The sequence below is a fragment of the Heterocephalus glaber genome, unplaced genomic scaffold (assembly GCF_053883595.1).
Source record: "Heterocephalus glaber isolate CG9 unplaced genomic scaffold, H.glaber_assembly_v1.0 deba00001555, whole genome shotgun sequence".
In the NCBI taxonomy this organism is placed as follows: Eukaryota; Metazoa; Chordata; class Mammalia; order Rodentia; family Bathyergidae; genus Heterocephalus; species Heterocephalus glaber.
Window position 1 is genome coordinate 16,290,362 of NW_028258346.1, and position 13,199 is coordinate 16,303,560.

Consider the following 13,199-nt stretch of genomic DNA (forward strand, 5'->3'; position numbering starts at 1 on the left):
GTGGTTGGTGGAGATCTAAATTAACTAAGTGTGCTTGAAGAAATAATTGAGGCAATAAAAAGATCAATAGGAAATCAGACCATTCTCCAGGACCTCAGGGTTTCTCAGTGGCATATTTTAAGAGAAGCACATTTTATTGACTCATCCCATTTCTAATGCACTAAGAAATGGAGTTCTGGTACCTGGTCGTTGCTAAAATGGGTACACGGTGAGACATAAGCTAACTAAAGCCAGTAAATGACTGATGAAAAAAAAGTTGGTCACATACTTGACTTTATGCAATATGGCTGTGCAGATAGACAACACAACAACAGAAACATTACTCCAGATCATTAAAATACAATAATGATGCTGCTTTAGAAAATCTAAAAAATCCAGAAGACTGCTAGGAAAATAAAAATTATCCTTACGCCCTTATGCAGACTCTATTAAAATACTACTGCATTTTTTCAGTATTATGTTAAAATAATGCATACTTATAGTTTTCTGAATATCACTACTTAAAATAATATCTTGATTTTCCAATATATGCTGTTGTCATATTCTTTTCACTTAATACCTAGTAAGGATTTTCTCATGCTATTTCATGTAATTTCAGTGCTACACCATGTTCCATTGCATGGTTTTGTTATAATTTCACCAACACATTAGATATTTCAACAGTTTCCATTTCACTATTTTCTATGGAATTAACATTTGCCTTCCTGAAAAACTTGTATCCTGAAATCTTAACCGCCAATGTGTTACTATTTGCAGATGGGGCCTTCAGGAGGTAATTTGGTCAAGAGGGTGGAGAACCCATAGTGGGATGAGTGCCCTGGCAAGAAGAGCAAGAAGGCAGCTATCTGAAAACTAGCAAGTAGGTGGTTACCAGGAATCAAACCTGTAGGTGCTTTGATCTTGGACTTCCAACCCTCCAGAACCATGAGAAATTCGCTGTGGCTGTTTAAGCCAGCCAGTCTATAGTGTTCTGTTATAGCAGCCCAAACTAAGATACCATTTTTTATTTTTTATTTTATTTTTATTTATTTATTTTTTGGTACCGGGGATCGAACTTGGGTCCTTGCCCTTATGCAGCAGGCGCCAAAACCACTGAGCTAAATCCCCAGCCCCATAGGAGATACCATTTAAAAAAAACTCTTTAAAAAGTGCCATTTCACTCTGTCCACTTTCCCCCTTGTCTCTTCTAGCCCCTTGTTGCCTAAACAGTCTGGTAAATTCCTTTCACCTCTGCTAAGTAATTGATTCTCTGAATTCTCTTCAATTCCCATAGAGCTGCTATTGAACATTATAATGAACAACTTACATGTTACATGGTATAACTCTGCAGAAATCATTTATTTACAAAATCACACACACACAAAATCATGACTGTGCAACTCAAATTCCAAATAATAGGAGGCTTGATGGAGGTAAAATATTCACAACAAATTTGTGAAATAGAAAATTCATCTAGATTCTAGAACTTTCTTTCCTAATATTTTCATAAAGTCTAATTTATTTCAATTCTTCTCCTTCTGTGACTTTCATAGGCACATACTTTTCTCTCCCTCTCATCCTTGGCTCATGCCTTTATCTTAGTTGGAGTTATCCTTCAGTTTCCTCCTTATTTCTAAGCTCAGGCTTAAGTTCTACTTCTTTCTTGAATTCTTGGACTCCACAATCATCTCTCTTTGGAGAGATGGATCCATGCTTTTCAATATGATAGCTGGTAGCCTCATGTGGTTTTAAAATTTAAATTAATTAAAATCAAATAATAAATTCAGTTTCTCTTTCACTTTAACCACATTTCAAGTACTTAATAGCTACAAGTAGCCAGTGAATACTGAATTAAACAGAGTAGATCTAGGACATTCCCATAATTTCAAAAAGTTCTATTGGCCAGATGCTCTAAGAGCACTTAATTCTGTATGACTCAAATGCATATTAAATCATAAATATTCTAATTTTGTTTTCCAGTTATATCATATTTGAAGAATCAAAAAATAACAGGAAAAAGTAGTCTGCTTTCTCCATTCTGAATCCAAACACTGCTGGGCACACAGGAGATACTTAGTGAAAACATTTGGTGATTTGGGTAATGACCATGGCTATTTCTCAGCAGAACACTCAAACAGGTGGTGCTCTTAGTAGCTGTAGCAAGGGTATAGACAGAACAGTTTTGAGGAAGCAGTGATGGGGATTCTTCTAGGTCCACAATAAATTGGAAAAGACCTTGTCTCCTGCAAAACGTCTGTCTCATGCACTCAGGAAGAACCCACCAAAGACATTAGAAGGGATTCTTCAATTAGCTACAGGTCCTGATCAAATGAAATCATCAATAAGGCCCAAATGCATATGGGATAAACAGATGCTTCTATACCATCCTTTGGAACTGTACACAATGAAAAACCATCTTTAGATACTGGTGCACCTTTGACTGTGATGCTGGTAGGCAGAGAAACTGGCCTGTGTCTGGAGCAGTTTATTGGAAGTGATAAAGCCATGCACAGTACACACTCTCCTCTCTCATTTTACTGGCTTGAGATGACAGCAGAATTTTAACAAAAACTCAGGGTTTGACTCATTGGAACAGGCTTGTAAAATGTGTATTTTATCCTTCCACTAATCTCTGGGAAGAATATGTTCTTGAAGTAGACCCACTTATTATCTACCATTTATTGAGCTCTGTGGTAATAATCAAGACACTACATGAGAGAGTGTGGTAATGTTCAGAGAATGGAAATTAGGATAACACTGTGCTAGACAGTTATAGATATAAAATAAGTTCTTTTACAAAGTAGCTGTAATGGGTGAGTGATACAGGTTATGACCTTAAGTTACACACATACACACTCACACACACACAGAGTTATGTGCTGCATCATAATACTTCAGACCATGGTAGACCACATGAGGACCACCCAATTGTATCACCCAACAATGCTGAAGACATCTTAGAATTGTGTAAATACGCCCCGTGACAGTGATGCCGGAACTTCTAGAGCTTCCAATGATACAAGCAGCCCACTGTGGCACACGTGCCATAGGTTCGCCACCACTGGTCTAAGTGACTATATATAGGTATTGTTTTCCTTCTTTCTTAGCAACTATCTCTGTTATGGACTGAATATTTTCCTATATAAGATTCACTTGTTACAGTCTTAACCAAAAGTACTTTAAAATGTAATGGTATTTTGAGTCTTTAAATGGATAATTAAGCAAAAATGAGTACACTAGGATGGACATTAACCCAATATAACTGGGTGCCCATGAGTTCAGTGGACAGGACTATCCACATAGAGGGAGGGCCGTATACAGACACAGGGAGAAGCCAGCCATCTACTGGCCACCAAGAAGAGAGACATCAGAAGGAAACAGCCCTGTCAACATCTTGATCTGGGACCAGCAGCCTTCAAAGAGTGAGAAAATAAATTTCTGTTGTTTAAGCTACCTGTGGCATTTTGTCGCAGTGCCCCTGGCAAACTAGTATCTTTTCCCACCAGATCCTAAGGCAGCTAGGACAGGGACCATTTATTCTGTGTTTCCAGGTATAACTTTAGTATCTAGCAAAAAGCAATGATGAAATATTGTACTGCTAGTGAATCAGAGTTACAGCAATAAACATGACAAAGTATCTAAAAGCATCACACTCTTGGAGAATGCCTGGGTTTGAATCTTCACTGAATCACGTCTGAAACCACGTGACCTGGCTCAAATCACTCAACTTTCTGTGCCTCAATTTCTTGATCTGAAGAATGGAGATAAGAATAGATCCCATCTTATAGAGTTTTGTAAGGATCAAATGAAAATGCTTAGAACAGTGCAGATACATAATAAACATGTAATTATGACTGTGATTATTGCTGATGTTGATTCACCCAGCCTTGTGGGCTAAGGGCTATGGACCAAGTCTGATAAGACTTGGAGAAATTTAATGTCTAAAGTTTTGGAATACTCTGGGCTAAAGGATGCTCGAAGGCAAGGGCTGTCTTGGGCCGAGTCTGTACCTAGCACATAGCAAGTAATGCACAACTGTTTATTCAAATGAATACTAAATGGACTTCCTATAAGGTCAGCAAGGGAGTTCCCAGGGGAAAGCCATTCTCCTGGCCAGCCCCAGAGGCACCATCTGCCTTTTCCTCTCCACCTGAGGAGTGAGATTTCAGGAACAGATGATGCCCTCAACGTCACATTGAGAGATAAAGAAGTCAACTCTTTCTCAACCTTTTCTTTCTCAGCCCAGAGCTTGAAGACAGTGAGCTTCCTGGAGTCTCAGGAATAATTATTTCAATTATCTCTACTGTCACAGCTCTTAGTATCCACGAGGAGCTATTTTAAGGGTGCAGAGACAAAGTTGTGGCAGCTCCTGACCCCAGGGCTAGGCTGGCCCAAGGGACCAACTGACTCTCAGTAAGACTGCCTCTCACAAAAGAGGCTGCCAAGGCGTCATAATTTCAGCGTTTCTTATGATGCCAGGAAGAAAACAAAAGGATGGTTTATTTAAAGATGAAAGTTGTACCTGTTTTACGAAATAACTTCTTAAGTCATTGCAAATTCAACTCCCTAACCCTTAAGCCCACGTTTGTGTACAGATCACCTAAGGAAACATACACACCACACACACACACACACACACACAAATATGAAGTCAAAAGCAAGCTGTTCTATAACATGGAAAATGGCACTGTGAGAAAGCGTTTGTACTCATTTTCTAGTCTAAGAGATTACTACACATGTAGCAGCTGAGAGCAATACACATATGTGACCTCACAGTTTCTGTGTGTCGAAGTCCTGCCATGGCTGACCCGGGTCCTCTACCCCAGTCAGGGACTCTCAGCTGCAATCACAGTGTGGCTGGTAGTAATCACATCTGTGGCCTCAACTAGGAAAGGTCGTCTTGTAAGCGCATTGGAATTTTTGGCAGAATTTAGTTCCTTGAAGCTGCAGGATGGAGGGGCCCTGTTTCCCTGCTGGTGCTGGCTGGGGCAGCTCCAAGGGCCCTCTCGTGACATGGTCCATTACTTCTTCAAAGCCAGGGAAGCGATCTTTCTAGCTTAGGGGGACCTAGTCCTTCTTCTACGAAATATGATTCCATCGGGTCCACATAGGGTGATCTCCCTTTTCATTAAACAAAATCAAATGATGGGACAATAATGATATATTCAAAATCTCTTCACCTTTCCCTCACAACATGACCTCGTCAGTGGAAGGAATCTCATCATAAGCGTAAGCTCTGTCCCCTCCAGGGAAAGTGCACAATAGGGCACACACACCACTCAGACAGAATCTTGGGAGCTGACCATAGTGACCAAACTTTTTAAATTTCACAGACTCAGACTTATCATTCCTAATTGAGGTGAAATTCACCATTTAAATCACTTTGAAGTATGCACTTCAATGGGCTTTAGTATGTTCACAAGCCTGTACAATCATCAGCACTATCTAATTCCCAAACATTTCCATCACCCCAAAGGGAAATGCTCTACCTTCCAAACCCAGCAAACCACTAATCTACTTTCCTGTCTCTATGGATTTGCTAGTTTATACAAATGGAATATATATCATGTGGTCTTTTGTGACTGGGTTCTTTCATTCAGCATAGGATTTTCAATGTTTGTCCATGTGGTAGTGTGTATTAGTATTTCACTCCTTTTAATGGCTGAGTAATAGTCTACTATACTGTTCTTTTGTTTATCCATTCATCAGTGGATGGGCACTTGGGTTATTTCTACCTTTTGACTATTCACAATAATAATTCTATGGGCTGCTATGCTTTTGTGTGGACTTTTAAATTTATTAAACATATATCAAAAGTTTTATTTATCTTATCAATTAATGAGGAAAGCAGTAAGATGTTACAATTAGTTCAAAAGAGGATTCAAAGAACAGAGACTTATATGGGACACGCAGTGAATTTACAAAACTGGCTTTTTCCACAAGAGGGACCAGGAATTAGCTGTTCCTCCACTGGCCAGAGCTAGTTCGCATGTTTATCGATAAAGTTTATTTCCATTCCTATCATTTTATTTTAAAAACTTACACAGTTATAGTCTTGTATAAACCACACAAAATCAGATGAGCCAAAGTGGTATACTCTAAGACACATACAGTAAAAGTATCCAGTAATAAAAGTATCCAGTAATCTCTGATATATTTCAGTCTTTCATAATTTTCTTCTCTCTCTCTTTCTCCCTTTGTGGTTATTTAGTCTCAAAGAAATATAATTCTCAGTAATAAAATAAGACTGATTTCAATCAGGTTTGATTTACGGAAGGGTAATAAAATATATACAGTCTTCCTGAAGCTTGCAAATCCTTGCAAATTTTTTTCCTTTTCCGCCATGATTTTTATTTAGTGCATATTAGTTATACAGATTAATGAGTTTCATTTTGGCAGATTTGTACATGCATATAACATGCTTTAATCATATACTTTAATCATAGGAACAGAATTGCTGGGTTGTAAATACAATCTCTATGTTTAACTTTTTGAAGTCAGTTGCCACTCGAGGCTCCATAACAATAAAGTTAAAATCATCCAAATAAATATCGAGTCCATTTTCATGTTATCACAAGCTAGAAAAACAGTCTGTATTACTGTAAACTGGCCAAGGACAGATGACCTTTATCAATAGCCCCACACCGTATTAGGCCAAAAAACCTTCTGAAATGTTCATGTCCTAACCCCAGAGGGGGTTGTGCAGCAACAGAGAATCAAGGTTCCAAGTGGGACTGAGGTTCTTTTCAGCTGATCTAGAGAAGAAGACTATCCTGAGTTCTCCAGGTTGGTCCAATCTATTCCACGGGTCCTTTTGTATGTGGGAGAGAAAAGGTATGAAGGAGGGGACCAGAGAGATGGCAGCATGAAAGGTCATGGCCTGACCTTACCAGCTTGGAAGCTGAAGGGAAAAGGCCACCAGCCACTAGACCCCCCTCTGGAGTCTGGGGAAAGCCATGAGATGGATTCTCCTCTTGAGTCCCTTGAGCGGGACCCAGCCCTGTCAACATCTTGAATGTGGCTCAAGGAAACTCACTTCAGAATTATGACCTCCAGAACTGTAACATAATAACTTCATGGTGATTTATTACAGTTGGCACTGAAAAGGAACATGAGCTTCCTCATTTCCAATATATTATATATTCCTATGGCGCAGTCAGAGTTATCATCTCAAAACTTGATCATGTCGCTTCTCTGCCTGAAACTCTGAAATAGGTGTCTAGAATTCTCGGGATTATGGCTCATGTGTTTAATGACACCTAAAAGTTGTGGCGGTTTAGCTTTGGCAATGCTCTGGAGCCTCACTTCTCACTGGCCGCTTCCCAATCCTTGTATTTGCTGTAGCAAAGATCTTGGCACCAGTGCTCCTTGTCTCCTGGATACTTTCCTGGCTTTGTTTGTTCCCACTGTACAGTTCTTAAGGCTTTATATTCTCTTGTGAGGACTTCAGGCAGTTAATGACCTCATACAGTAATTACTAGTGTACTATTTCTCCTTGGCAAGACTAATTCATTTATTTGGCCATTCAGTTTGCTAAATACCTACTATGTACCAGAAACTGTATGTTCCATACAGCATGGATTCAGACTGCATCATTCATGACTGATTACCAATACTCCATCTGACACATAGTAGGTACTCAGGAACTGTTATTGAATGAATAAATGTTAAATTTGTTAAAGCACTTATTATAATGGTAGATGTGCAGATTATATGATAAATAATTCTTTAAAACTGGTGGGAAAGATTGTGTCTTAGTTACTTTCTTGTTACTGGAACAAAATACCCAGCACCCACAATTTAAAGGAGGAAAGATTTTAGAGCTCACAGTTTGTAAAGGTTTAAGCTCAACTAAACATTAGAGGTTCAGCTGGAAACAAGGCAGGGTGGCATGGCAGAGGGGAAACAGTTCATGGTATGGTAGGCAGAAACCAGGGAGCCTTCTTTTTTTATTCCATCCAGGCCATAAGCCTATTGGTTGGAGCCACCCATACCCAGAGAGGGTCTTCACTCTTTGGTAAATCCATTGTCGACATCCAGAACTGTACCAAACCAATCAGTGGACTAATCCAGTATCACATACCTATGATCCAGTCATCTCCCCATTGAGTGCATAAAGCTTTGGGGGGACATCTAGATAGAAGCCATGACAACTGGGTAGAATTTAAGCCTTGCACCATCAGCATCTTGAAAAGGCAAATACAAACACACAGGTGGATAATATATAATCTTTGATCCTTTAAGTCCAAATGGAACACTGTGAAGGGCATTTCTCGCTTTCTTGCTCTAATACACACAGGTGTATGTGTGTGCACATACTCAGAGATACACCTTATTTGCACCCAGTTAACACCTCCACAAGGAAACCATTCACACATTTGCTAGTCATAGCTCTGTCTATGTAGTACTTCCTCAGGGTGGAGTAATCCCTTCTGAGTCTTTTAAATCGATGTAAGAGAGCCTTTTTTCCCCAGTTCATTCTGTGAGCAAATGTGATGAACTGAAGTCCCTACTAAGAAATTCAAGCCTGGAGAAATGGATAAATAAATATAAATGAATTCATTTGACGGAGTGACATTTTCATTTAATTAAGGCAGAGAATCAGCTCTAAAATAAATGATTACCCCTGACAAAGGAGAAGAAACTGGTCCTTAATTAATAAATTTCTAATAGCTCTCCCGGGCCGAGAGGCTTTTGTGAAAAAGCACATTTGGAAGGAGGGTCGCAGGAGAGAAAGGAAAAGAAGTCAGGGAGAAAAGGAGGACAAGGAAGAACAAAAGGTAGTGCACATTTAAACTTTTAAAGCAGAGGAAAGCCCAAAGACCATTTACTTGTGCTTTAATACAGGTAAAATCCTGCTAGACCAAAATTATTAGAGTAAAACTCTTTGTGTAGAAAAATTATTACCGAAGTCTCAGGAGAGGATCAATTAATTTCTGAAAAAAACACAAAACAATTCTAGGTCAACAAAATTTATATGATCATTTCATCTCTTTATCCTTTGTGTGGTGTGGTATGAATTTTAGGGACATCAATGACAAAAGACAAACTGTATTTCCTGATACTTGGAAGAAGTATCCATTTATGTAGTTTACAGTACACATGAATCATGACACCAGCAGCATGATAGAGCTGAGCTGAGAAGCAGACTCAAACCCTTCTCAAATATTTTCAGAATCTCCACATACTACCCAAACAGTTTATAGTGATAATATCATTTTGTTCCTCTAACATAACTTGGAAAGAGTGAGTTTTCAAATATATAAATCAAAGCCACATCACCCCTTACACAGAAGACACTTGAAACCCTTGAGGTCACTGTTAATAATTTTCAGTGCACTCATTGATGCTGAATCAATTTCAATTAAATCAATTAAAATGGCAACTAGCAAAAATTGATCTAACAAGATTAAGATTACTTAGGATATTTGGGGCATCACGAAATGTCAGGCTGGCATCTCTGCTTCACTGTGATGTCAAGCTGGGAGATAAATCTGATTTCTTAGTGTCTCCAAAACCCCAGAGATGCAGAAAGTAGCTAAAAAAAAATCCACACACCACCCATTCCTTGCAGCTCAAAACAATAGAAAATGGAAGGTGAAGGGTGATAACTATGTAATTAATAAATAAGCTATTAAAAGAAATCTTTTATTTGGATAGTGTGGTGGAATAACTAATGGTCAACTTGGAATGCCCAGCTGAACTGAATCAGGGTGGTTGGGCGTGGAAGACTCACCTGAGGATTGTTACCAAAGGCATAAAAAGAGGACTGGAGGGGAAGATCCGGGCTGTTGATTTTCTAGGAGAAGCTTGCTGTGGATGGTTTTCCTGATGTGAACTTGGCTGTTCTCATTGGAGGAGGAGCTCGGGGGCTCGCTGTCGCTGGGAATGGCTGCTGTTCTTGTCAGGGGAGCTCTGGTTTTCACCGTAAACATCACTTCCTGGCTCCAATGTAGATCCCTTAACCTGGTGGCACAAATCCTTCACCCCATGGGGCAGGTTTTCTGGTTTCCACCACTGGCCTTTGGGCCTTCTGAGTATAGATCTTCCATATGGACAAGTGTGAGACATTGGTATGGGATCCAGGCAACTGGCTGGATTTGTGGAGGACATTGTGTTGAGCTCTAGGCCTTCAGCTGGACTTGCGTGGGACACTGCTGATTCTTTGGGCCTCTAGTGTGTGGCTAATCTCTTGCACTCCTCCATATTGGACTTTTTGGGTAAATATCATAAAATAATCCTATCAATTATGTGTCCTATAGTAAATGTATTCCCTTGCCAAAACCCTGACTAAAACAGACAGGCTCAAGTATTAATTTTTGAAAGTGAATTACAACTAATAGTTTATTTGTAAAAGAAAAAAATGCATGTATTTCAAATAAGATACTTTAGAGCGGTGAGGTACGTTACAGTGGGGTACATTAGAGTAGGTTAGAGCATTAATTTCGGAGATGAGTCATCCTATCAGTGATGATGACTTTTAAGTGTCAACTTGACTGGTCCACGAGTGCCCAGATATTTGGTCTAAAGTTATTGTGGGTATATCTGTGACGGAGTTTTGGGATGAGATTAGCTTTTGCCTTTGCAGAGAGCAAAGCAGATGGCCCTACCCAGTGTAGGTGGGCTCCATCCAGTGGGCTGAACATCTTAGTCGACTAAGAGGTAAGCAAGAGCGAACTCGTCCTGTGACTGCCTGGCACTGGAACACGGGCTCTTTGCTGTCTTCGGATCTGCACTGACCCAAACGCACATCCCGGGGTTCGGATCTGCCAGTTCTCAGCCTCAAACTTATGCTCTCTGCTGTCCTGGGCTTTAGACTTGAGATGGAATTACAGCCTTGGTCTTCCAGAGACTCTGGCTTCCCTGCTGCACACCCTGTGGCTTCTCCATCTATGACTGTGTGAGCTAATTTTTAACAACAGAAAAGTCTTTTTCTCCCTGTGTGTGTGGTGTATATCATATGCATCCTATTTCTCTGGAAATCTGTAACATAATTTCTTTTTAGCTGCATTACTCTGGGCAGACACTGTAGCTCTCAGGGCCTCAGTTTCCCTATAGAATGGGGTTCATGATATTTACTTTCAAAATTATTGGGAGGGCTAAATATAGAATTTAAAGTGTCAAGGGGGTAAACACATGCACAATCAGTACTAGCTCCACCAATTTGGTGATAAACTAGAGATCTGGTGACCTGTGCCTTTGCACAAGAATAAAAAACTGTCTCTGATGCTTATGCTTTGAGAGATCTCAATGGTTTCAAATATGAACACCCAAATTGCTCTTTGCAAAGCTAAGAGCAAGCATTTCTTTTTATCCTCTACTTCTATACTCACTAGTCATGCATTACCATAGCAACTTTGCCCTTACACCTGTAAGTACAGGTCCTGCTGGTGTCTCTGTATAAAGTACTTACAGTATTTATTGTCCTGCAGGGCTTCTTGAAAGAACTTGTTTCCATTTTGTCTGGGGAAATACGAGGTAAGATTTCAAACTGTCCTTTAGAGATTATGCAGGGTGAACCAATTTCTTGGATCTTGGGAACATCCCCTGCTACGTTCAATGTTAGATGGCTCTATGGTGGTTTGGGCTTTTGATGTGGGCTACCTTCATACATGCCAAAGGCTGAAGCCTTCCTCTGAATTCACCTGGGTTTGACAAGCAAATTCATGAAGGCCAAGAAGGAATTTTCCCAGGCTGGCACTGAAGGGTGCACAGCGTGCTCCTAGATGTCCTCTGTGCTCTGATCTGAACTGCCCAGGGCAGTGGCCCTGGACTCAGGTGTCATTGGTGGTAACGCAGGACATGCTTCAACCCAACCTGCTGAGTTGGAGTCTCAGGCATGACAAAGAAGTACTGCATGTCCTTTTGGGGGAGGAGACTACAGAAGAGGAGTGGGGAGAAAACTTTTTAAAGTGCGTTTGTGCTGTTGCCCAATCGGTCATGGCAGGTTGCCTGTTCCCCTGAGCTGACCTCTCTCCGTCCTCCTTTGCCACCACCTTCATCCAGGCTGCTATTGCCTCTGGCACAGATAAATGCCTGTCCTCCTGCCTGTCCTTCTTCATGCACCCTCCCACATTTTGTTATGTAAATCTCACCAGGACAGTCGGGTTCAAAACTTCTTAGTAGTTTCCTATTGCCTTCAAGATCAATTCTGGATTTTGAATGGAGAGGAAGAACTGCGGCATTCACTTTATCACTTGGTTCTTTCCTTACCTTTCCAGCTCCACATTCTGCCATCTCTCCTTTCTGGCTCACTCTTGAGCCTCAAACTACATTAGTCTTTTTCATGAAACTTCTGCTTCAACCTTGGCCTCTGTGGTGGCTTTGTGCCAACTCGACTAGGCTAAGGGATGTCCAGATAACAGCTAGAACACTGCCTCTAGATGTGTCTAGAAGTTGTTTCCGTAAGAGATTTGCATTTCAATCAGTAGGCCAAGTAAAGAGAATCAGCATCATCCTCTTTATTTATTTATTTTTCCCCCCATTAACTTTATTGGTACATTTTAGGTATACAATACAGTTACATTCATCACTGGGATCTTGTACCATTACATGAGTCTCTTGGTTCTTATTTTTTTTCCCCTTCCCCTGCCCTCCCTTCACCCCCTCCACCCTTCCCTATTTGCAAAGACCTTGTTTCCATTTTTCTCTTCTTCTCATATTTTTTCCTTTCCCTTTTTTCCCTTCCCCTACCCCTCCCAATTACCCTACTCTTTTAGACCTTTTCTTCCTGTTACACAATATCAGTTATACATTTTTAAAATTACAATATTAAGATCTAGGAGACATTAAAACAGATTTCACAGAATTTAAAAGGATATAGAAAGCATATTTCAAAAATCTTTTTGGAAATAAATTTGACAACTTCTAAGAAGTACATTGGAAGACAAATTAATGAAACTAACTCTGGAGGAAATATAAAATTTGAATAGCACCTATTAAAGAAAGTATATTCCTAGCTTGAAAACCTACCTATATGACAACAGCAGGCTCATAAACATTTTAACTGATAAATTATATCAAACAATTAAAGCAGAAAAAAGAAGGAACACTTCTCCCCTCATTTTAGGAAATCAACATTGTGCTAATCCTAAAACTGGATAAAGATAATAGAAGAAAAAAGTATGAACATAGATAGAAATTTGTTTAACAAAACAAACTATTAGAAGTCAGATCTGGCAGTATGTAGAAAGTGGTTTTGTTATAGGGATGGCAGTGTT

The 13,199-nt window shown here is 39.9% G+C and overlaps 1 protein-coding gene and 1 pseudogene across 13 annotated transcripts in view; both read right to left on the minus strand.

Annotated features, from left to right (window-relative positions):
- Positions 1–13,199, minus strand: part of Samd12 (sterile alpha motif domain containing 12) — a 422,167-nt gene that overhangs the window by 194,232 nt on the left and 214,736 nt on the right. Inside the window, exon 6 of one of the 12 annotated variants that reach the window (XM_087190714.1) lies at positions 12,426–13,199. This exon is cut by the window's right edge and continues 19,235 nt beyond it. The exons of the other annotated variants lie outside the window; for them this stretch is intronic. The gene's annotated coding sequence lies outside the window, so the exon portion shown is untranslated. Of the gene's footprint in view, positions 1–12,425 lie in introns of those variants that run through there. 12 annotated transcript variants of the gene reach the window in all.
- LOC147824103 (ubiquitin-conjugating enzyme E2 variant 1 pseudogene) overlaps positions 1–13,199 on the minus strand; it is a 30,043-nt pseudogene continuing 16,844 nt past the window's right edge. Inside the window, exon 1 of the transcript XR_015442914.1 lies at positions 1–13,199. This exon is cut by the window's right edge and continues 16,844 nt beyond it. The product of XR_015442914.1 is annotated as a ubiquitin-conjugating enzyme E2 variant 1 pseudogene (transcript).